The 25,455-nt window shown below is 40.2% G+C and overlaps 1 protein-coding gene, 1 long non-coding RNA gene and 2 pseudogenes across 4 annotated transcripts in view; 1 reads left to right on the top strand and 3 right to left on the bottom strand.

Moving 5' to 3' along the window:
* The window catches only part of Pde4b (phosphodiesterase 4B, cAMP specific), a 519,944-nt gene that overhangs the window by 259,497 nt on the left and 234,992 nt on the right, over window positions 1–25,455 (bottom strand). The window lies entirely within an intron of this gene.
* Window positions 21–24,039, top strand: Gm52669. The gene is made up of 2 exons (XR_003955084.1): window positions 21–15,255; window positions 15,968–24,039. It is a non-coding gene; the product is annotated as a predicted gene, 52669 (long non-coding RNA).
* Window positions 14,062–14,733, bottom strand: Gm18220 (predicted gene, 18220; annotated as a pseudogene).
* On the bottom strand, window positions 19,763–20,424 carry Gm18219 (predicted gene, 18219; annotated as a pseudogene).

The following is a 25,455-nucleotide window of genomic DNA, read 5'->3' as shown; positions in this document are numbered from 1 at the left end:
AGTGTATGCAATGGTTACTTACTTAATTTTTACAAGTCTATCTTTTCCACCAGCCAACATGCTGGGGTAGAATTAACTGCCCTAAAGCTCAACATAAGTCTCAAAGTTTGGGGAGAATTAGGATGGAGATGAGCTGGAGTCTAAGATGCTAATGAGATGGAACTGATGGCAGAGTTCACCAGAAACAAAAGTAGGTTAAAGTTTTCAGAGAATAGAATCAATGTGAGAGCACTACAAGCAACTAGTTAATTTATTTAAAAAAAAAAAAGCAGAGAGATTATTAACAGGAAAGAGACTGCTTACCCTTTCACAGTAGACACACTAATTGGAATTCTCTATGGCCTAAAGGCACAAGAAAATACTGAAAGTGTGAAATAGCAGGAAGGTAAAGGGGGGGGGGCAGGATTAGAAAGAAACCAGAACAAACTCCCACACTTAGGCTGACAGCCCCTCCCTGAACCACAGTTCTGTTAGATCCTTTACTGCACCAACCAGCCAACCAGCGCCTGCCTCAAATGCTCACGTAGCAAAGATGCAAAATATTAACATCACACCTGACTGCGTGCTGTTTGAGGAATTTTAAATTAGCACACAAGAAAATGTTTCCCTTGAGAGCTATTCTGGCATTTTATATTCACACACTGCAACTGGTATAGAAGACCAAAGCAACATGCTTTTAATAAAATACCACACAATGCATGGGAGGGGTGGTGTTCATTACCTTGGCGATAATTCCACTTTTTACCCTTCAGAGTAGAGAGGCATTAAACCCCACTGAGCTGATAAAATAGGCTGGATGAATCCCTATAGCTAGAAGAGCATTAGCAGCAGGATTGCATAGATTTCCTAATGCAAAAGCCTGGGTAGCATTTCATTATTGAGGTTGCCTGATTGCTTTGGTTCAAGCCTTATCTTCAATTCTTTCCTCCATCTATTTAAAATCACAATAAACAAATGAAGCAATCACACAACAAACAGCACCATGGGCTGAACTCCTCCCCGTTACAGAGGCGGCTGCACAAAGTTGCAGCCAAAATACCTGTTTTGCACTCTAAGCAAACAAAGTTTGCCTTGGTACCATCGTGCCCAAGGAAAATGTGCACTGCCTATCTACGCTGATGCTGGTAAATTGTGTCCGGAATCAGCAGAACATTCTAGAGTCTAAGTATCCAGCCACTTTTCTTATTATGGCAACCTAATCCGTCTGTCTTCCTCCCCTGCCAAGGTATTATTTCCCTAGCCACATGCGGCGACATTAGATTTCCATTCTCCTAAAATAAAACTTCCCAGACGCCCTCCACAGGAGTGTAAAAGGCAGGATGTGCAGCTCACTCAGATTAAAATTCACCCCCTTCATTAAATTTGTACCTGCTTCCATTATTAAGAGGACTTCTAAATTTCCCTGTCTGTGTTCTCTCATAAAAATCCTGTTTTAAAATTCAATGACTTGTTCCAAGACACTTCATCATCCCATTTCATAAAAAATTTAATGGTGTCTAATCCTCTAAGACTCACTAAAGTTGCTCTGGGTGTAATGCCAGCTCCAGGTCAATCTAAGAGTAGATACTTCAATCTGAAATGTATAGTTGGACCCACTTAGCCATGATTCTGATGTTTATAAATTTTAGTCTACAGAAAAAAATGACCCTTGGAATTTATTAAGCATGCGCCTGCCCAGGATCCCTTAGAGCAGGTACCTGTTCAGTAAGTTGTGGAATAGACTAGAACTATACACTTAACAGGTACTCTCAGGAGACTGTTGCACATACAGAGGACAATTGCTATGCTGGTGAGAATAAAGCTCAATGCAAATATATTCCCATCCTCTCCCCACTCACCCTGAGATTAGGTGTATTCCAGGACACTTCTAACTCCACCAAGGTGGTCCACATCTGCACTACCCTCCTCTAACCTTATGCAAATGGCCTCCTCATTGCTTCTGTTTCATGACTAGTCCTGTTCCCAGCCAAAACAGAAACTGGGCATACGATTCCAGCTGGATTCCCTGGAACCTTCTCTAGCTCCTATCACAAAAACAAAAACAAAAACAAAAACAAAAAAAATAAAAAACAACAACAACAACAACAACAACAACAAAAACATTTTCATTGTAGCCTAGACATACTACAAACTTCTAAATTCCAGACTGTTGAATAGAATAGACTACCACATACCTAAAAAAAAAGACTATAAAACTTTTAAGACCTCCCACTTCTGGCCCCCTGGCTTTAGGGTAGCTCCACACTTCAGCATCTGTTCCAAGATCCTGCATGAGTGATTCGGAACAGAACCTTTTCTAAGTGCTAGTCCCCCAACCCTTCGACTAAGTTTCCTAGGGTCAAATTCATCATGCTGGCCCTGCTCCCCACGTGAAGAATTGCTCTTTCTGGATTTTACTTTGTTGCAATGATGTCACTGGCTAGACTGCACATCATTTTAGGGAGGATCCTTCCGAAACTCTTCAAAGTAACCTCTGTAATGACACTGATAAATATAGTGCTCACTCTTTTAGCTGATGTCCCCTTAATGAGAATCTACCAAAGTTTCTGTCTGGACTTAAGACTAAAATTTAATTTACTGTTCATGAGCAATTGATTCTTTTTCTCTTTAATCTCACACACTAAATTTTATGACAAAAGGCTTCCATTTCTACCTCTATTCGGAAACAAAGCTTACCCAGGATTACACTATGGCTCGTATGTCACATTCCAGGAAACTATATGCCCACTATTATTTTCCTTCCTTCACGACTATATATATTGCCTTATTCCTAAATCTCTTGTAAGCAATTATCTTGTAGTTAAGGCTTCTTGACTCCTTCCTGGATATGTTCATCAATAACTCAAATGCTAAGGATGGCAATTTATCCTATCAACAAGTATTGACTACAGGATCACCTAGTGCTCAGTAAATGATGAAATTCATCTGAGGAAATATGAAGTAATATTATGAGGGACCTAGGAAGTGACTGCGAAAAGACTGGCATGCACAGCATGTAATTCAAATGTGAGGGTAGTATTGGTGACTGACAAGTCAGCTCAAAGGTAAAGGAAATCAGCAAAGACAGAAGTGCTAGTTCCACAAGGTAGGACTTGAAGATTGGGATTGTGGGGAGAGTCAAAATGCCAACTTGGATAGACTGAGGAAGACACTGGAGATCAAATGACTCCACAGCTAGCACAGGCTGAAAGCTCGTCGAAAAGGAACTGGAAGTAGAGTTTAGATGTATGAGTCTGTAACCAGTCACAATCTCCCTTCTCATTTGTAAATGGGGATATTTCTAAGAAGAGCCTTGACCTAATCAAGATTAGTTATACGAAATATTAGTGTGATGCCTCGCTCTTTCTTACACACTCAGCTGCTGGAATTGCAGAAGGCTCCGGAAGCTGGGGACAAATGGTGGGTAGTCTTGTAAGTTAGCAGATGACTTTGGACTTGACAGAGGAGGATTGCAGGAGCTATTTAGAGTTCCTGAACAGGGCAGTGACAAGATGAAAGCAGTGTTTAAAGAAGATTAATGTGGCCGTGCAGGAAGAGAGCAAAGGAGAAAATACCACAGGCACGGACTAGAAAGCTGTGTGTTTCGTAGGTACAAAGTGACTAAAGCCGGATGAAGGATGTGGCAGAAGATTTGCCATGCAGAGACCCTGAAATACTTTAAAGGTAGTCACGGTGTTCTTAGGGAGGAACTTGTGACTGCTGTACATGGGGACAAATGAGTCAAAAGTCAAATGTAATCATAGTAACTAATCAATAACAGCCCTTTCTTTATCACTTAATAGATTCTGAGCTGCATAGAGAGACAGTGAGTCTCTTATTCACCAGTGTCTAGCATAGTATTTCAAGTAATTTTGTTCATAGAAAAAAAACATTGAAAGGATACAAAATATCTTTTCAATATAATATTGAGTGTTAAAAATAACAGTCCTGTTGATTGAAGATGGTTAAGGCACTGCTCATGAATTATTTACTCCAACCCTAACTTTGTGCAATAGATCATCTTTCACGTTAATCTCATAAAACAGGTATAGCAAGTTTCCTGTAGTCCTTCAAAGGTCAATTCACCAGAAAATGACAAATGCAGAATTCAGAACTACATTCTGAATATAGGGCTGGTGTGGGCAGGTGCTTCATTGGTATGAGTCCTATCAAACAAAAGAAAGAGTGGAAACCACTTAATTTACACCCACATTGCACCCCACAAACATTAAACCACCATGTGAGTTGCGCAGGTAGGCACTGACTTGGGTATTAAACTCATCCTTCTGTCAGGCTTACAATAGTTGAGTAGAGGAAAGGATATGTAAAATAAAGAGCATAAAGCCATCTCTCCAGCCCACAGTTCTCATTCTTATATAGAAACCTACAGTATGCTTTGGGTTGAGTTTTGTATACAGTGCAAGATGAAGGCCTTACTCCACTCATCCACTTGTGGCCTTCCAGTTTTCTAGGCAATACTACAAAACCAGATTATACTGTCCTTATCATGTGTGTGTTCTTAGCACACTTGCCAGGAAATACCAGCTGGCTGTAAATAGGTGGGTTTATTTCTGGGTTCTATACCTTTGCACTGGCCGCATATATTTTGTTATAAAGGAGCATGGTGCCTTCTGATCCATTCTTTTGCTCGTGGCTCTTTCATTGATTCAAGATCGCTTGTGTTTCTGCATGACACTAAAGACTTCTTCATTTCTGTGAGAACGTGGCATTAGCATGTTGATACACACTGTACTAACTTTGTAGCTCCCCTGGTGCTGTGGCACGGACATTTTAACATTTATTCTTCTCAATCACTGACCATGAGCCCAATTCCCTTTGTTCAGATTTTCTTTCACACGTGTCTAGTTTTCAGTATATAGGTAATTTACTTGAGTATTGCTGTGGCTTTTTAAAACAGGAATGCTTTGGAGAGGGGGGGTGTGTTTATGAATGTTAATGGAGTATCCTGAAGCTTACTGGATTTATTGGTTTTACAAGATCTTGGTGGCACCTTAGAGTTAACTGTGTGTAAACAATCATGTCACCTACAAATACAGACAGTTGAACTATTTTTGTTGGCTGCCTTCTGATTTTCTCTCTTGCCTTCTCGGGCTTGCACTTCCAGGGCTGTGCTGAAAGGAAACGAGGAGCATGGGCATCTTCGTCTTATCTTTAATCATAGAAAAAGATATCAGATTTTGCCTCAGATGTCACCTAGGCAGTTGTCATGAGAACACTTCTTTGTATTGAAGTAAATCCTGCTGCACTTAGTCTGTGCAGGACTTGATCCTGAAACAAAGGTCGTATTCTGACAAATGTTTGTTTATGCATCTACTGACGTGGGAACATGACTTCCTTAATCTCTAGCTTTTTTTTTTAAAGAAAAAGTATTTTAATATACAAATGATACATTTAAATATAAACCTGCAGTAATATTTTAAAGATATATCCATGTATTGTTTGTATCTCACCTATTTGTGATTTATCTACTATCAATTTAAGGAACAGCCAGTGTCTCTAATAATGTTAAAAATTTCAGAGCAACCATGCTGACATGTCAAATTTTTTCATTCATAAAATGTTTTCTACATTTTAAAGACTATATCTGGTACTACATATGTAAATATATACAAATAGGATTTCACTAACAATATTGGAGAACTGTCACCTATATTCCCATCTGTCACTTGGCTAACCTTCTTTTTTTTTTAATATTTTTTATTATGTATTTTCCTCAATTACATTTCCAATGCTATCCCAAAAGTCCCCCATACCCTCCCCCCCACTTCCCTACCCACCCTTTCCCATTTTTTTGGCTCTGGCGTCCCCCTGTACTGGGGCATATACAGTTTGAGTGTCTAATGGGTCTCTCTTTCCAGTGATGGCCGACTAGGCCATCTTTTGATACATATGCAGCTAGAGTCAAGAGTCACATTTACTGATTCACATGTGTTGAGCCATCTTTACAGCCCTAGAATATGTAACTTGACATGAGGAATAACTCTTTAAATGTTTGTGGATGCAGTCTGCTGGTATTTTGTTGTAGATTTTTGAATCTATATTCTTCAAAACAATTTGTCCATCTTTTTTTTTCTTATACTGCTTTTGTGTGTCTTTGTTATCAGAGTGATGCTAGCCTCAGAGTCACTGAATTTAGAAGCGTTCAGAAGAATTTGCGTAGCTCTTTCCTAAATACTTAGCCAAGTTCAGCAGTAAAGCTGGGCAGCTCCACGCTTTTCTTAGAGGCAAGGATTTGTATTACTGACTTAGTCTCTTTCTTTGTTATGAATCCGCTCCGATTTTACATTTCCTCATGATTTAGTGTTGGCGCCTTGTGTGTTTGAGTTTTTCCATTTTGTCTGGCTAGCCCGTTTGCTGGTGAGCGAGCGTTCCACAGGAGCCTGTGAATTGGAGCCGTGTCAGTCAGGATGCCTTTTCTTCAACTTTCTTGCCTCCTTTATGTGCAGAGGTGTTTCTCTATTGTCATTAATCAACTTTATCATTTATTAAAAGAGCTTAGTATTACCGAATCTTCTGATTTTGTCACAATTGTTTCTGCTCCAGTCTTTCTCTGTCTTTTCCTTCTATTGATTTTAAACTTGCTTTGTTTTTTCCTAAGTTCTTTGAAGTATATTGCTAATGTTTTAAATTTTATAGAAATCTGCATTTTTTTAATTATAAATTTTCCTCTTAGGACTGATTTTACAGTGTGTATAAATTCTTGTATGTTATGTTTCTATCTTATTACAAGATATTTTTATTCCTTATTTATTGATTTTTGAGTGGCATTTTGTTTATTCTCACACACCACTACATGTGTAAGTGTATCTATAAGTATGTATAGTGGGAGTGGGCAGGGGAGTCTCACTGTGTAGCTTGATTGGCCTGGATGTCTATGTTGGTATCAGAGTAATGTTACCACTGCAGGCCAGAGGGAGAGACTGGTCTGCCATCTCCTTGGACCTGGCTGGGGCCATGAAGCTTCCTTTCTCCAGACACATCGATTGAATAGACACTCTCCAGACAAGCAGATGCTGAAAACGGCAGATAAGATGGGTCCTTCCAGCAACAGATGAACTCTCTTGCCAGAGCCCAATGGCTACTACGCTTGGGGAAACTTACATAGTAGTAAGGAAATATTATGCCTATGTAGATAAATCAAAAGTTGTTTAAGAAGCCGGGCGTGGTGGTGCATGCCTTTAATCCCAGCACTTGGGAGGTAGAGGCAGGCGGATTTCTGAGTTCGAGGCCAGCCTGGTCTACAAAGTGAGTTCCAGGACAGCCAGGGCTACAGAGAGAAACCCTGCCTTGAAAAACCAAAAAAAGTAGTTTAAGACCAATGTTAAAACCCTCAGAAAACTCTGTACAAACTCTCAACATCTATCTACTGAGTAACTGAGTTAGTTCAATAATCCCTTGTCTTCCCCACTCCCACCCCTCACTATCCCTCTGGCTTATGTTGTACTTTCTTTTAATGCTTATATCCACCCCACCCACATTTTTAACTACAAACAATATAGGAGACAGTTACTCAAATAACATCTCCCCTTTATAAAAGGAAAAAGGAGTTGTGGGGCAAGTGGAACTGTGTCACTAGACAGAAAACTGCTAAAATCAAGCAGATTCAGGAACCCCAGCAATTCTCAGAATAGCACGTTTGAATCTGTTCTCAACCAGATTCTTGTCCTGGAGCATGCGACCACACTTCACTAAGAGGACCATGACAACTGGCCATGCAGCATAGAGTCCAGAGTTTCGTCTTCCTTGAGTGACATGTTGGTGTCACATGAGCCAGGCATCCCAACAGGAAGAATGGAATGTAGACTAGTGTCCCTGCATTCACCTCTCTGAGTGGCATTCTGACACCTTGGTGGCTAGGTAGAAACACAGAACTATGTGTATGCAGGTGTACGTGTGTGTGTATGTTTGTATGTGTATGTTTGTTTGTGTATGTATAAGTTTGTATGTGTATGCCTCCTCTCTTCTCTTCAGACGTGGTCTGATAAATTATTTTAAATTTCTCCTACTATTGTCTTCTAAAAATGTCTACTATTTTATGGCATTGTGTCAATATGACTTCGAGCCTCCTAAATTTTCTAGTATGTATTTTTGACCTAACACAGACTCTATCTTGGAGAATGTTTCCTGTGCAGTTAAGAAGACTGCCCGTTAGGCTGTTATTGGTGAACAATATGCCTGTTAGACCCATTTAGTCTAAAGGACATTTCAAATTCAATGTGTTTTTGTTGATTTTCTGTCTAGATCATCTTTCCACTGTTGAACATGGGCATTAAGTTAGGTTCCTTTCTATTATAGTATCATAGTCTGTCTCTCCTTCAATCAATGCATTAGTAATTGCATTATGTATTTGGGAATTCTGATATTCTGGTGCATATGGACTTATAATTATGTTTTCGTGCTAATTTGTGTATGTGTACATAATGGAAATAGAGATATTTATGATGCAAAGGATCAAATTGAGAGCTATACATATGTATATGATAGCCAATGTACCACTGAGATACGGATTTTATTATTATATACTGACTTTCTCTGCAATCATTTATAACTTGTCAGTGAATGTCTCATCTTATTTAAGAACACACATGCATCAAACAGCTTCAAACAGTTTCTGTTACTCTCAGAACTGCACCAATGAAACATTCTTGCCATTCTCCAAGAATAACAAAACACCTATCGGAAGTATCACTCACTCCAATTTTAAGTTGTACTTCAGAGTGATCGTAATAAAAACAACATCGGAATATAAAAAGACACATTGATCAAAGGAATCAAATTCAAGACCCATGCATAAGTTCACACACAACTGGACACTTAGTTATTTACAAAGAAGTTAGAAATACATGCTGGGAAAAAAAATCAGCATCTTCTTCAAATGGTGACAGCTAAATTGGATGTCTGAATGGAGACGAGTGCAAATAGATCCACACTTGTCACTCTGCACAAACTTCAACTTTAAATGGATTAAAGACTTCAACATAAAACCAGATGTACTGAATCTGATAGAGGAGAGAGTGAAAAATAGTTGTGGACTTATTGTCACAGGAAAAGACTTTCTAAATGGGACACCAACAGCCCAGGCACCAAGAACAACAATTAATAAATGGGACCCCATGAAACTGAAAAGCTTCTGTATGACAAAGGACACCATCATTCTGATCATTCTGATGAAGAAGCAGGCTACAAAAGGGGAGAAGATTTTTACCCATTTTATTTCCAGTAGAGCGTCAATACCTACAATATTTAAAGAACTGAAAACAATTAACATTAAGAAACAAATAAACCAATTAAGAATGGGGAACAGAACTAAGCAGATTTCTCAAAAGATAAAGCACAAATGGATGAGAGACAATGAGAGAAATACTCAGTGCCCTTAGTCATCAGGGACATGCAATCCAAACAACTTTGATATATATCATCTAACACCAGTCTGGATGACCAAAAGAAATAAAACAAATGGCAGCTCAGAGCGGTGAGGATGTTGTGTGGAGAGAATCAGCATCCATTGCTAGTTAGAGTGAAAATCATCAGCCACTGTGGAAATCAGTATGCCAATTCCCCAGGAAGCTGAAAATAGATCCACCTCAAGATCAAGCTATATCGTTCTTGAGCATATACCCAAAGTACTCTACATCCTACTACAGAGACACTTGCTCATATTCATTGATATTCAATTCATGATAACTAGAAATTGGAAACAGCCTAGATGTCCATCAACAGATGGATAATAAAAATGTGGTGCATTGACACAATGAAATATTATTCAGCTATAAAAAAAAATAAATTGTGAGATTCACGGGTAAAATTGATGGAGTTAGAAAAAAATCTTGAGTGAGGTAACACAGACCCCAGAAGATAACTATGCTGTATATCTTTTAAGCTTTTAGTAAGCATGCTACAATCTTTATAACAACAGACTTTAGGTATAGAATAAGGGACAAGTGAATAGGGGGGGATCCCCAAAGGAAGGGGAAATAGAATATATAGTTATAGAGAGACAGGGGAAAGAATGGAATGATAGGATTAAAAGAATGAATTGAGGGAAGAGGCAGTAGAGTTGAAATATGGTAAGGGACACCTAATACAAGCCGTGTATGTGTGTGTGTGTGTGTAGAATCACCAAATAACAAGGGATATAGTTCCCAAATAAAACATCACTTGCCACCAAATGTAACCTCCAGCTCTAGAAATTGGTTATATCTAATTGAGTTGTTGGCCAAACGGACCCCATAGATTGGTTGCTCTCCACAAACTGATGGTAATACCCTATGGATGAAGACAATACTTAAATACCTCATTGAATACAGAAAAATCTAGCTGGTGCCTAACTAGAGTATCCACCCCTATTGGCTAGTGTTCATGGTACTACCAGTTACTCTGCATGTTACCAGAGGAGTAAGGTAACCACCAACCAGCTACATACCCTGTGATCTACAGCAGTAACTTGCATGCCTGAAACACTGGAGCAATAGTGACATAAAAGTTGTAGGAGTAACCAAATGCTATCTGTATTTAAGGCCCACTGCATCAGATGGAACAAATGCCTGACACTGCTTTGGTGGCCAAGAACCTGAGACTAGATAGACTGTGGGTCTGGGTAAAACCAATACAACTGTTCTGCTAAGCAAATATAGCAATAAAATGACTCCTAACAACTTTGTGCTATACTCATAGACCAGTGTTTAACTCATCCAGCATCATAAATCTTTCTCACTAATACGGAGACCCACACATGACGATGGAAGGGGAGTGAGAGACTTTGGAACACTCAGTTCTAAGTGGGATGTCTTTATCAAACTCCATCCTTCAGGACTCAAAGAAATATGCAGACGAGGACTTAGAAAGATTGTTAGAGCCACAGGGAATGGACAACACCAAGGAAACGGTGTCTTCCCCACAGCAGGACTGATGCACATATGAAGTCACAGATATTATAGCAGCATGAATAGGGACTATACAGGTTCAAGCTAGAAGGGGCAGCAGAGTTGAGAATGGACAGGAGCTCCCATCCCTAATCAAGAAGCTCTCTCTCTCTCTTATTGACAGCTGTTTGCAAGGGAAAAATCCATTTTCTCTCTGAGTGCACAAACTACATGCAATGGCAGGCCCCATACCCAGCAGTGGGTGGCCAATACAAAATAAACTCAGTGGTTTTTTGAAGACTTTTTTTTTGACTCATTTTGTTTTGTTTGGACTTTTTTATCTTACTGATCTTTGTTTGTATATTATGGATCCCAATCTTGTGTTTTTTTATGGGTTTTGTCTTTGTATGCGTGTTTCTTGTGTTTTTGCTTTGTTTTTTTTTTTCCTATTTTGTTTGTTTTTTTGTTTTGTTCTGTTTTTAAAACTACCCTGTTATTTCCTAAAGAGAGAGATAAAGAGGGCATAGAATTGAATGGGTAGAAGCATAGAGAATATCTGGGAGGAAATGAGAGAGGGAAAACTGTGCTCAAAATATAATGTATAAGAAAATGAGTTTAAAAGGAAAAGGTGGGCAGTGGTAGCACACACCTTTAGTCCCAGTACTCAGGAGGCAGGGGCAGGTGGATCTCTGGGCTCAAGACCAGTCTCATCTACAGAGGGTGTTCCTGGACAGCCAGGGATATCCAGAGAAATCCTGTCTCAAAAAGCAAGCAAACAAGTCATGCTCCAGCCTACATTGCACAAGATAACAGGATTTCTCAGGACATGGATTTCAGAAACATTTGGGAACAGAGTGGGCTCTTGCTGAAATTGAAGGCAGTTCATATCGGAAGTTCAGAAACACTAAAGAAATGCATCATTTACAATGTCCAACAAGTAGTACAACCAAAATTTGATATTTTTTCTTTGCTTTTTTTTCCCCTGTGAAGAAGAGATCATATTTCATATTGGAAAGACTACTACACAATTTCATTTCAAAAGCATCCCTAATACTTCATTTAAATATTCCCATTCTCAATTCAGTCTCATCCCTCTAATAGCACTTCACTGTATCATACAAAACATTTTTTTCTCCTTGACATTTAGTATCTTCAAATAATATCAAAGAGCCCATTAACTCTCCTTTTAGTTTCTGCTCAGTCAAGCTGTGCATAATTAACTCCTTTAATCTTTTCTCTGAATTACTCTCTCCATTTCCTTAATCAGTTTGTGGCATATTTTCCGAAGTTTCTTTCATTGCTAGCGATTGTTAAGCTGTATTCCGTGTGGCTTTATGGGCATACTACAAAACTGTGCACAATGCATTTGATTAAGGGCTCTGCAGAGTATCTGTGGAGCCATTTAGGACACCAGCAAGTAAATCCACACATTTCCCATGTAGCCTTTGCAGGGAATCAACGACAGATGAGGAGTCAAGATCCCTGGATGTTCAAAAGTCACCAAGGGAAGCTATAAACCATGAGTCAATTAGCAAGCAGTTGGGGTTTTTGTTTTGTTTTTGTTTTGTTTTAAGGCTTCTTTTACTTAAATCACTGATACATGCAAAGCCACACGGTGGCCATTATGTGCACACACAAGATGGACTTTATCTCTTGGTCTCTTCTTCCTTTGGCAGTCCGGATGTACTCCTACTTCTTGGCCAGGAGGAGGTCCTCCAGGTGTTTGCAGTGTGATTTCTTGGTCTTAAAACTTGTAAGCCTCAACCTAGTCAGCCAGGAGCTAGATTATGGATGTGTTTCATGAGAACCCTCTTGGTTTTGTTTGTTTGTTTGTTTGTTTGTTTGTTCTCTTGACTGTCTCAGAGGTTCCAGCTCTGTTACCTGTACCTGCTGGTCAATCTTAGATTCATGGTATCTCCTGAGACGCCTGCTCAGAATCTACAGCCTCATGCAAGTTACACTCTCAGGTGGTTAAGCGTTGGCAACGCGCTTTCTTTTCCCTAAGCAAGCACATACGCCTGCCCTTCCACCCAGCGTGTGTGCTAGGTGGGTTTTTGTTTTGTTTTGTTTTGTTTTGTTTTGTTTTTTTGGATTGTTTTGCTTTGTTTTGTCTTTTTGTCTTTCGTTTTGTTTTGTTTTGTTATTTTCCAACATCCAACCTAGGAAAGATAGAGATTTCATTGTTTTCTCTGGGGTCCAATGAGACTTCGTTTTGTCACCGTGGAGAACACTAGAGACTAGTGTCTACTGATTCCTGAGCATATTCATGGCAGATTTAATCAGAAATAGTTGTATTACCTATCTATACTCTGCAGTTGGAAGAAAATCTTTAATAGGTTGGGATAAGATCAAGGGAAAAACCAAAGATGCAGAGACAAGGAGACAAAAATCTCAAGAAAATGAGAGGGGACCTAAGAACATACATCTTGTTCCTGATTTTGCATGAAAAGTAAACATGCTGCAGACTATAGACTTACAAACCTTGTCCCATTTTTTATCACTATGGTTGACCCTTCTCATCTGTATCCATCCTTTTTCCTACCCTACAGATGCATGTTGAGCACAGGTGAGACAAAACTGTGAACTTTTCTGCTCAGGATGGCCTTAGAATAGCCAGTCACCGGGGCTACGTTCCCATAGGCTGTCCCTACTTCTCCCTCCACCACTTCCATAATCAAGAATGCAGTTGCTTTACCTGTAGTTTTCAGACCTATATCCAGTACCCACAGAACTATATACTGTTTCTAACTTTATATAGTAACAGGACATTCAAGTGCGCCCACTGACACCCTCCCCCAACAGTTGTTTCCTTCAAAGAGAGAAACAGAGAACCAGTCTGATTCAGTAATTAACACACACACACCCCGAACCTGAAGGGAACTGAATTGGACTGGATTAGGAGTGGACAGAGATGTCAAATGCTAGCAGCTGTACACACAAGAAGCAAGCCATTGAAAGTTATGAGGCAAAAGGGGCCAAGTGTCTCAGCTTTGAAGTTTATCATTTTAACTGGCAGTTTTGGCAGTCAACATACTATAGAAAAGTAAAAGGGTCCTAAGAGCTGGGAAATATGTAGATTCACTGAAAAAACTAATACATGCACACATGCACACACACACTATCATGTGATCCCCATAGAAGGTCATTGAATTGGAATCTTCCTCCTACAGCCACAATAACTGTTGTCAGAAACAGAAATCATCACCTGACTGGGAGGGAGAGCCTGGCTATAAATGGAATCTGTCATATGACCCCTGTAGAGAAAAAGCTCATCCATTCTGGTTGCCATCTGACTGCAGTCAGACATCTGGTTCCCAGTGGCAGGCATCTTTTGATCCTCCTCCTGGATAGTCTGGTCAAACACAGAAGTAACTAGATGGTATTCATCTGGAGTCTGGTAACCACTGGAGAACATTATAGGGCTCCCTTCAAGAGTCTCCTCCCCTCCAGGGAGAAGATCTTGATTATCACCAGAGCTGATCCTCTGACTACCACATACGGCTGTACTGTGGAGCCCAACACATTCACTACTGCTCAAGGAGGTCACCTGGATGACTTCATTGTAGACTGTCTGTCAGGGACTGCTCTCTTCTGGAAATCAGTGAGGGAAATCTCCTGGAGGTTGAGCTCCTGCAGCCGAGAGCCTGCTGGGAATTTCATCTGGTCAGCAGACATGGCTTGCTGGTACATGGCTAAATTCTCATTTGGTTTTCCAAGTTGAAAATTGATGTCTTCTCCAGGGTATGCAGTTGAGTTCTAGGTGAAGGCTGTCCCAGGCATGCTACAATAGCCAGATGACATCATTGGTTGAGTCCTCGTAGGTATCACATGACTCAGCTGTCACAAGCCAGCTGGTTTCCACAGGGGCAGTGTGTGGATAGCAGGACTCTGACTGAAATTCATGTCGGCTTTCTACCTGCTCCTTAAGCAGTTCAGAGAAGACCGGGAGAGGCTCCTCAGTTTCTTCTACTGTTCAGGGATTGGAGATCATGTTGCTGAACTACATTCTCAGCTCTGAGAATTTAAGTCTTTAAAGTCGGTCAAATGTAGAGAGAGACAGAGGTTAGTGGTAGACCCAAGCAGATCCAGCATGTGAGCTGCAGGCCAGGGCTTCAGACCTTCAGGAACTATAATGAAAGTGGGCTGGGAGAAAGGCACTCAACTCAGCTCTGGTGTCTGGAGTCTGCTTTTAGAAACCTCAGTAGGAAGTGGGCAGGGCCATGCCCTTTGCCTTGGAGTTCAAATCCAGAACACTTGCTTGAGCTCTTACTCTCATGAGCTCAGAATACAGAAGGTGATTGAATAATTCAGCAAAGGAGCCAGGAATTCCTTGAAGTCATGAAGTCCAACAGGAGGAAGCTGAACTTTGGATCTTGCCATCCGTATCACTGGAGTAAGTCGCCAGTTTTCCTTTGGTCTTCCTTGAGAGAGTTGAAGGTACAGACACAGATCACAGCTGGCCAAGAGAATTAGCTACAGATCCAGGCAGATTTTTTTTTTCCTCTCTGGAGCTGAGTCTGTGTGTAAAGACTCAGGATGTGAATTTTTTTTTGTCTAATCAGCTGCTGGACCATGGAGATTCCACCTCCTTGACAACTTTTATTCAATCAGCCTTTAGGGCAGAGCCTAGCACCTACATTATTGACTTTAGCTCTCCCAACAGACACTTGGAGAACAAAGGGAGTTTGAGTCCCCTAGCCAAGGCTACAGGACTTGCATGTTGTTGTTTCCTGATGTGCTACTCTGAGGGGAAACTCTATATTGGGCTTGTGATCCCTACCACAGTCCTAGTGCTTGACCTGCATGTGAGAGTTGAGGATGGAGACACTGAAGACAGCAGCCCCTGCAGAGTTAGTTATAGATGCAGATGTTATTCCTTGGGGCTTTGCTCTCTAGCTGAGGACTGATGTTAACACAGAGCACCTGAGTCTCTAGTTCTACTGAACAATTGAGATATGCAGATACCATGTCCTTGACATCTTTAAGTTTCACCAAATTACTTGTAGTTGGAAAAACTGAAGATTCAAACGGTCACTTTAGCAATGAAAATAGAGTTGTTTCTTGTTGGTTGATCTGGTTTTTTGATACATGGTCTCTCTCTTCAGGTCAGACTCAACTCACATTCTGGCACCTCTTGACTTAACCTAGATGATAGGTGAGCCTTTTTGAGCCTGGTGGGTTTTTTGTTTGTTTGTTTTTTTTCATTTATTCTTGTTTGTTTTGTATTTTGGGTTTTAAATGTTCCTTTAAACACGGAATCTCATTGAGTTTAAGGTTTGGCCACAATACCTCAGCTCAAGCCAAGCCTTGTTCTTCAGCCTTCTTTGCCCTTAGAATTGCTATCACTAGAGGTAAGAAGGCTGGTGTCTTTCTTTCTTTTTTTTTTTTTTAACCCAAACTAACTTCCAGTTCTGTCTTTGCCCCTTTATTGGCTACAGTATTACAGCCATTAACAACTATCCCATAATGGCAGTTTTTGATGTCATCCTCTCCATCCTCCAAGACTGCTGACCTCACCAAGGACTGACTCTCTTGGAATCACAGGTGTGATATCAGCCAATTCCAAATTAGGCCAGGTGTGCACAGTCTCTGCTCCTCATCACCACAGAGCCCATTCTTATAAAATATCTGTCCAGTGACACATTTGTCCACGGCTCCTTAAATGCTCTCTCCAACACCACTCTCCCTCTTTCCTCTGGTGAACTGACCCTGTCCTAGCTCTTTGGTGACCCGATATCATGCAGCCTTTTTCCTCCATGGGAGTTCAGAGGTTCTCAGAAGCAGGCTGTTAAGCTAAGTGCCTGAGATGTGCAGGCACACTCCATAGCTTATCCTTTAAGCTGTCCAGTCACACAGAGGCAAAGTATGATTATGAGAAATTTACAGGCTTTGGCTTCCTGTATTCTACTTTCTTTTGGAAAAAAATTGCATATATGATTTCAGCAAAATTACTTCATCTTGTACTTTTCACACCTATACCATATTTTACATTGAATTTTTGGTCATTAAATATATTAGTAGAGTGAAGAGCAAGAATAACCCTTGAATTTCTCTAAATACAACTTACCCTGCTTTTTAAAAAAAAATCTTAGGAACAGTAAAAATTAGTATGGCATGGTGTAGCACTGTGGTTTTTTGTTTGTTTGGTTGTCTGTTTTTTGTTTTTTTTTGTTTTTTTACTTTTTTTAATTAGATATTTTCTATATTTACATTTAAAATGTTATCCCCTTTCCTAGTTTCCCCTCTGAAAATCTCCTAACCCCTCCCCCCTCCCCCTGCTCTCCAACCCACCCACTCCCATTCCTGGCCCTGGCATTCCCCTATACTGGGGCATAGAACCTTCACAGGACCTAGGGCCTCTCCTCCCATTGATGACAGTCTAGGACATCCTCTGCTACATATGCAGCTAGAGCCACAAGTCCTACCATGTGTTTTCTTTGATTGGTGGTTTAGTCCCAAGAAGCTCTGGAGGTACTGGTTAGTTCATATTGATGTTCTTCCTATGGGGCTGCAAACCCCTTTAGCTCCTTAGGTACTTTCTCTAGCTCCTTCATTGGGGACCCTGTGCTCTGTCCAATGGATGACTGTGATCATCCACTTCTGTATTTGCCAGGCCCTGGCAGAGCCTCTCAGGAGACAGCTATATCAGGTTCCTGTCAGCAAGCTCTTGTTGGCATCTGCCATAGTGTCTGGGTTTGGTGGTTGTTTATGGGATGGATCCCCAAGTGGGGCAGTCTCTGTATGGATAGTCGTTCCTTCAGTCTCTACTCTGAACTTTGTCTCTGTAACTCCTTCCATAGGTATTTTGTTCCCCCTTCTAAGCAGGATTATCACTTTTTATCCTTCACTTCTGTGAAGGAGTCTCTCAGATGCAGGGCTTTGTTTGTCTGTTTCCATGGCAACCATCTTTGGTTCCTTCCTGTTTGCTAACTTCCTAATCAATATTTGATGTAAGTTTTTCTATGTAAAGGAGAATCTGATCACCTTTCCCATAAGCTCCTCATCCACTTTAGCCACCGTTGAAGCCGAGTTTAGACTTCCTCATCCAAGCTGATCTCAGAGTAGTCAGCCCTCTGGGGATATTTCACAGGCTTTATTGGCACCTTTTGCCTCTCTTCTCACCTTCCAACCACCCCGAGGTCCCTATTCTCTCTACCCCTTCTTCTCCATTCCCTTGGACACCAACAACTCTATTTCCCTTCCAGCTTACAAATTTGTCTCTTCCACCATCAAATCCTTCCCTCTGGGTAGTTTCCAGCTATACACAGTACCAAGAACACTCACACATGCCAGCTGAAAATCTAAAATAAACTCTCCTCCCAAAGGGAAAGAGAAATGTCTGTAGACACACTAACTGAGCTGGTTCACACAGGGACTGCCCCCCCCTTCTTTCATATATCAATAAGTGTAGCTGAGAAACATGTAGATTTCATAGAACAAAATGTACAAAAGCATACAGAGCACCTAAGCGCACACACATACACACACACAAATAAGAAGACATGAAAAAATATCATAGTTGAGGATTTGAGGAGAAAAATGAAAATGTGGCTTTTAATATTTACTAATGGGGAAAATAAGCCACTAAGGAACAAAGTGACCTTACAACTGTCTTCATGAGAGAATGTGGAGAAAAAAGCTGTTGATGGACTCAGTTGCACTTTTCCTTTGCTGGTCATGTGACCATAAATCACCAGATACAACTTATGGGAAGCAGAGTTATTTCTGCTTTTTCTCAGCTATGAGCATATTGCACTAAATAGAACTGCATCTTTGGATTATAGGAGGTGACTTCCAGAGCAGCCATATATTACCAAAAACCTAAAATGGATAACACTATTCAAGTCCAAAAGAGGGAAGATAAATTGGGCCTACATTATTCCATTGCTATTCTTTCACTATTTCTTAGTATTTCTATTGTTGCAGTTATTCAGTACAATTAAAAACCAATATGGAAGTTTAATTAATGTAAACATCATTACACTAGCCATCTTAAAGAAAAGGAAGATTAAAGGACTCGCCTTACTGTTATGGAACACACCTTTTAATCTTAGCACTCAGGAGTCAGAGACAGGAGGATATCTGTGAGTTCTTAGAAGATCCTTGGGCAAAAAATTAATTCACTTTTGCAAAATACCAAATAATCCATTTTATATGGTAGATGTTGCATATTTATCTATTCTAGCTTTTAATATTCACAAATAGCTTTAAGCATTTACAATGTGTTGACAATGTCCTTGGTAGAATGAAATTGTTGAGGACAGATTAAAGGAACTTGTCTTAAGTACTGCCATTTTGACTTTAGACTCCATTTTACCTAAGCTGACTAACTCCCTCTCCAAGCAACAATAATTTCCCCAAAACCTACCTGTTACCAATCCCTCTCTAAGCAAAAATAGTTACCCAAAGCATAATTAATGCCTATTCCTAACAACAGAAAGAACAAACAACTTTGATTAGTTGGGCAAATCACTTAACTGAATGTCGACTGACACTGATAGAACACTTGGGAAAGTCCTAATCCCTGCATTCTGATTGGCACAAATTAAACTGTAACTTGACTCAGAGGCTTGTGGGGTTTATGGCTATGAACCCTGCTTCAGGCCACACTCGATGCTGTCAGAAGAAACAAAGTTCCTGCGTCCTTGCATGGTGGCCTCAGTCAATCAGTGCTTCTGCTTATGTGGTGGGAATAATGAAAGATTCTGTTGTTTCACAAAGCCCACTGGTGTTTCCTTTCTCCTTCCTCGTGACATACAACAGACATGGTGTAACAGAAATAAGTTTAGTGGGGCAGATATTCCTTGTGGACAGTCAGGTTCCAGCGCTGGCTCACACTTGTTCTTACATGAGATCTTGCAAAGGGTTTCTTTCACTTGCATTCAGGAAGAGCCATCCAGGTTGCTCTTCTTCCTGTGCCTGGTGAGCTCACCTGATTGGAAGAACTTACACATACACGCAGCTCTGTTGCACTTAGAGGAGTTTTTTTCAGTGTGCTTCCTCACATGGGCTCTGAGGTAATGAGACTGTGTAAGATTTCTCACAATCCTGGTATATTGAGAAGTAAAGCTTCAAACTTGGAGTTTTCTTCAGGAACACAAGACCCTGGGTCATGAGAAGCTGTCTCTAGAGTAAAAAGAAAGCTAAAAAGCTTTCTGGAGTTTGTCCTGGGGCCAAAAAAGAACTTGAAGAATAAAGGATTCCACTCCCCTATTGGGTCCAGTTACTAAAGGAAATCATTAAAACATTGAGACTTTCTTCAATACTGGGTGCTGTCCTCTGACCTCTATAGATATCCTGCCTCCAGAGTTTGTCATTTGACCACACTAAACAGTTTTTTTTTTTTCTGCAATTGGGTGGTGCATCTTCCTCCCATAAAGTGGATGTTCAAAAATGGATGTTGTTGTCTGACTCCAACATAGAGGGTTTCATCACCAACTGAGGTTGCTACCTGACTCTCAGAGAGATTGTGAGCACTTTTGACTGTCTTATGATCTCCATAGCAGGACAAATCACCAATGGGATCTCTCATCTGAGCTCCCTTAAGAACTTGATGGTCACTGGTGGCATCCTTTGGTTTGCTAGGCCTTGGAGGGGTGGAACCCAACATCTAATATACCTTTTATGCTCCTACATCTATGATTTTGGAATGCAGAGGGTGATTGAATGACTTGCAATGGAGCCTGATGTCATTGACTAAAATCCCAAAGTGAGGATAAACTGTACATTGAACCATTTCTTCCCTACCTAAGTACTAGCTGCTAAGTCTTACCCTGGAGGACTGAGTTGAGGTTGTAGAAACTGAACATTTTTGCCCAAGAAGTTAGCTACAGATCTAGATGTGAACCCAAAACTCTTACTCTCGAAAGCTGAGTCTGTTCGTAAAGAGTCAAGACATGAATTTAAGTCTAACCACCTTCTGAAATATGCATATTCCATCTCACTGACACCTTTAAATTAAAATTACTTATTTACAAAACCTTGAAAATTCAATCAAGTTACTTTTAGATAGATAATAGTGTTACAATTTTTCACCTCAAATTGTGATCTTCCTGCTATAGTCTGAAATTTTTCGAGGGTGCCACTTGACTGGTCTGTGTTTTTTCTTCTATCTTTTACTTTTTTCTTTCATTTTTTTTTCTGTTGTTGTTTTGCTTTCTTTTGGTTTTACCTAGGGCTCATCCATTGTTGTCCAGGTTGACCTCAATCCCACACTCAAGCAACCCTCCATAAAGGCCTCCTTGAGACTACCCCTTGCCTCTGGTGACAATGGCTACTTGATTCTTCTTCCTCTGTCTCCCAAGGGACAGTGGAGCTAGAAAGCATCACCAGCCCCAAGGCCAAATTGGCAGGTGTTGATATCCATCATTCCCCATTACCCAGACTGTTTTACCTCATCATGCACTGACAGTCCTGAAATTCCATGCCTGACCTCTGATCCCAGCCAGACTGCTCCAAATGTACACCTGTCACCCTTCCATTCCCACAAAGTGCCAATTTTGCAAGGACCAACCCTGTCCAAGGAATAGGATATCTGTTCGCCCCTAGTTTCCAAACTTTTAAGCAACACCATTTATACTCTTCTTCCTCGGTGAGATGGCTTTATGTCCATTCTTTCACACCTGACATAGAAGTTCCAGGGCTTCCAGGATGGAGCTGAGATTCCATGTGCCTTTTGGTGACTTCAACGATGTAACCTTGGGCCTGCTGGCTCACAGCCTGGCTTCCATTGCCATCTCCTAAGCAACACAGCCACAGACTTGGCAAATATCTTTGAATAAGTGACAGGATTTTGGGTTCTTATATTCCAATTCTACTTTTGAAAAAGAAGTATAGCATACATGAAATATACAAAATGGCTTCATCATGATCTTTCACACTGTATCATAGATTTTAAAAATGAATTTTATAATTAGAAAAAGACATATTTATGGAATCATAAAGCAAAAAGTCCCCTAACTTTATGAATACAGCTTACTCTTGTCAGAAAAATTTTATTAACTCTTTAAGAATATTAAAAACTATTGTGCATCAAGTTGCAGCAACTCTGAATTCTTTATTCTAAGAAGGCATCTCTTTAGATGCATGGCTCTGAATGTCCTTGTTACCGTGACAACGGTCTTTTTCTTTCTCATCTCCTAATTCATTTGCTGATCAATACTTTGCGAAAATTGTTTCTATGGAAATGTGAATCTGTTTACCTTTTCCCTAGCCTAAATATCCACCATCTCCACAGGTAGGAAAAAATTTGACATTCTCTTGGCCAATATGAACTTAGAGTAGCCAGCACTATGGAGACTATTTTCAAATGATTTACTGGAAGATTTTGCATTATATCTTCCGACCACCCTCAGATTCTCACTCTCTCTACTGATTCTCTGACATTCTTTTGAACACTGATAAAGCCATTTTGCCCTCTCCAGCAATGGAGATCTGTCACCTCCACTCTCAGAGTGTTTTCTCTGTCTAGTTTGACTTTAACAACAACGGCAAGAGCACACCCATCTGTCCCAACTGAAAATCCTCACAGGCTGAACCCCACTCCACATTTCCCAGCACTCAGGTGACACCCCTGGACTTGATTAAGAGTAGGTGGAGGTGTCTGACTCCAAAGGGATTGGCAATCTCGTTCTGTTGTACACACATGAGACAGATCATTTAAAGGAGTGAGTATATAGACGCTCTGTGTCTCCATGTGTAGGTTTAGCATTTTCTCTGGTTGTTTTGTCAGTCAAACCTGTATAGAAACCTGAAAAGGGACTAAGGACAATATAGGTGTGAAGTATGTAGATTTCAATTTCACTGTGTAAGCCAACATAAAAGCACACAGTACACACAAGAACACCCATACACACACACACACACACACACACACACACACACACACATACACACAGGTAAAGGTTAGATGGCAGAGAATAAGGATCGGAGAGTTTTAGGGTATAAGGGGAGCAAATCTGTTTTTTTAAGTATTTTATTTTTAATTATGTGTATGTATACAAAAGCACTGTTGCCAGATGAGGTTAGAAGATGTGGGATCTTCTGGAGCCAGAAGTTCCAGTTCCAGGTGGCTGGAACCTGCCCTAGATAGATGTTAGGGAACAAACTTGGCTCCTCTGGAAAAGAAACATATGAGCCTAAGCTCTGAGCAATCTCTCAAGCCCCTAAGTGTGATTCTTCCTCTTCTCTTTGAAACAGGTTTTTTTCATACAATGTATTCTGGTCAGATCTTCCCCTCCTCCAGTTCTTCCCAGCTCCTCTGCACCCCGCCAATCACCCAAATCCACACCCTTTCTTTCTCTCTCGCATTAGAAAACAGACTATTTTTAAATTATTTTATCTAAATAAAAATTCATTTTATTTGTCTAAATAAAATAAAACTAGAATAAGATAAAACAAACAAAAACAGAAGAAGGTGAAAGAAAAAACACATAAGAAACACGTACGGTTGCAGAGACACACACAGAGAAATCCCATAAAAACACAAAATCAAAAACTATGATATTATAAGCAAAAGACCTATATAAGATTAAAAAAACAATGCCTAGACAAAGCACTATGTTACAAAAAAGCAAAACCCTCCCAAAAATACCATTGAGTATGTTTTGTGTTGGCCATTTAAGTTTGGTTCTTAATAATCACACATCTAGGAAATAATATCCCAAGGGAGGAAAATGCTCACTCAAAGGGTTTAGCTGAGAGAACAAAGAAAGAGTTGTAAGGTTAAATGCACCTGCTGCTTTTCTCATTACCATGGCCACACCCCGCCCCCAAACAATTTGGTTATTTTGGGCTCATGGTTTCTCAGGGTTCAGTCCCTCTTGACAGCAGAGGGTACATCAGGTCAAACCAACGAGCACAGAAATGTCATTTCCCTGAGCTTGGGTGGCATTATTCTTTCCTTCTTGCATTTTTAACTTCCAGTCCCAGCCCAGGGAAGCTGCCTCCATGTTCAAGGTTCCACCTGCCACCCCCAGTTAGTCTTCCCTGGGAACTCCCTCACAGATGCACCCCAAGGTGCCAAGGTGGGCTTCATCAGTCTCTTACATGATTCAACTCAAAATTTAGTCAACTTGACAATGAAAATTAAACACTATATTTAATTTCCTCCTAAATTTGTTTTTCCCGGTCCACTTTTTTTTTTTTTCCAGTTATGAGCTTCAATGTTGCCGTGCTACATACACTCCACGAAACTCCGCTTTGTATCGAGATAGTACTTTGATCATCGGAGCCCGGAGCCAGCTGCCTTACCCACATTGAGAGAGTGACATGAAGTACAGAAAGTGGATTTAGTTATAGCTTTAGCCTAAACTGTGGAGACCGATTGTTCTTTATTTGCTCTCTGCTGCCGGCCAGAACAGCCAGGCAATTTATGGTATGAGAGTCAGGAAACGCTCGTGTGGAGATGTAGAAGTGGGCCCTAGGCTGGCTTTACATCAAGCACAGCATCACGGGCAAGGAGCTAGAGACTGAAAATAATATTAAAAAAAAGAATACAAATTTCAGAGGGTGTGTGTGTGTAGAGGGAGGAAGTGTTTCCTCCCTAGACTTCTACTCTGTTCTTTTTATGTTTTTGTTTGTTTTCTTTAGAGACCATGCCATACTAAGTAGCCCAGGATGTCCTGGAAATCTGAAACTTACTGTGTAGCCTAGGCTGGATTCTATCCCAAATACTGAGATTATAGACATAAACTACCATATCCGGCCTAGACTTGAGATTTTGGAGAGCACAGAGTACAAGCCCATTTTATCTCTATACCATTTATGTTCAAGTATAATGTATGAATCCTACTGAAAAAAAATACCAGAATTATAAATGCCTTGGAACCATTTAGGAATCATTATGATGCAAAAATAACTTAAACAAATACCAAAAGAAAATAGGACAAAATGGTACCAAGAATTAATACTAAATAATCAAGAAAATTATTGACCCTGGAGATATACTTGCTAAATGGTTATCTAATTCCAAGTGCTGTGCCTTAAAAAAAAAATGCACAGAAACACTGAATGAACTCAGCAGGTAGCATTTGTATTTATTCAAATGAATATGTAACAAAATAAATAAATAAGTAAAATAAGAGACCATGAATTTAAAGGGGAGGGGATGACAAAGGAGAGGTTGGAAGTAGAAGGAGGGATGATATAATTATATTGTAATTAAATAAAAAGAGTTTTAAATAGAAATAATGGAATCAGAGGGTGACAATTGAGTTGTACATTAAGGTTTGACTAGGATTTCATCACATGGAAATAAGTCCCAACTGGGACTTCAGAATAGAGGAAACATTGTGAATGGTATCATGTGAACAGGAAGATGCCCACAGAAAATTATCGTTTAATTGGCCACCAAACACACAACAATAGGAATTGTGCAGGATGTTGACGAAACTAGCCACCAGAACTTTACTCCCGATACAACTTTATGATTCAGCAGAAACCAAGTAAGAATAGAGCATCATCAAATAGAAATCGCCGTCCCTGGAAATTAGTTCTAGATAGGACACCACTGGCTCAGCAGGCACTCTTCCTGTGCTTCTCAGCAGGGTTCTGAGACTCCTGGCACCTGTCTGTAGAATTCAAAATTGTATGA

The sequence above is a fragment of the Mus musculus genome, chromosome 4 (genome assembly GCF_000001635.26).
Source record: "Mus musculus strain C57BL/6J chromosome 4, GRCm38.p6 C57BL/6J".
Taxonomy (NCBI): domain Eukaryota; kingdom Metazoa; phylum Chordata; class Mammalia; order Rodentia; family Muridae; genus Mus; species Mus musculus.
Note: the sequence above shows the minus strand (reverse complement) of the source record. Positions and strands in the feature narration are given on the sequence as shown.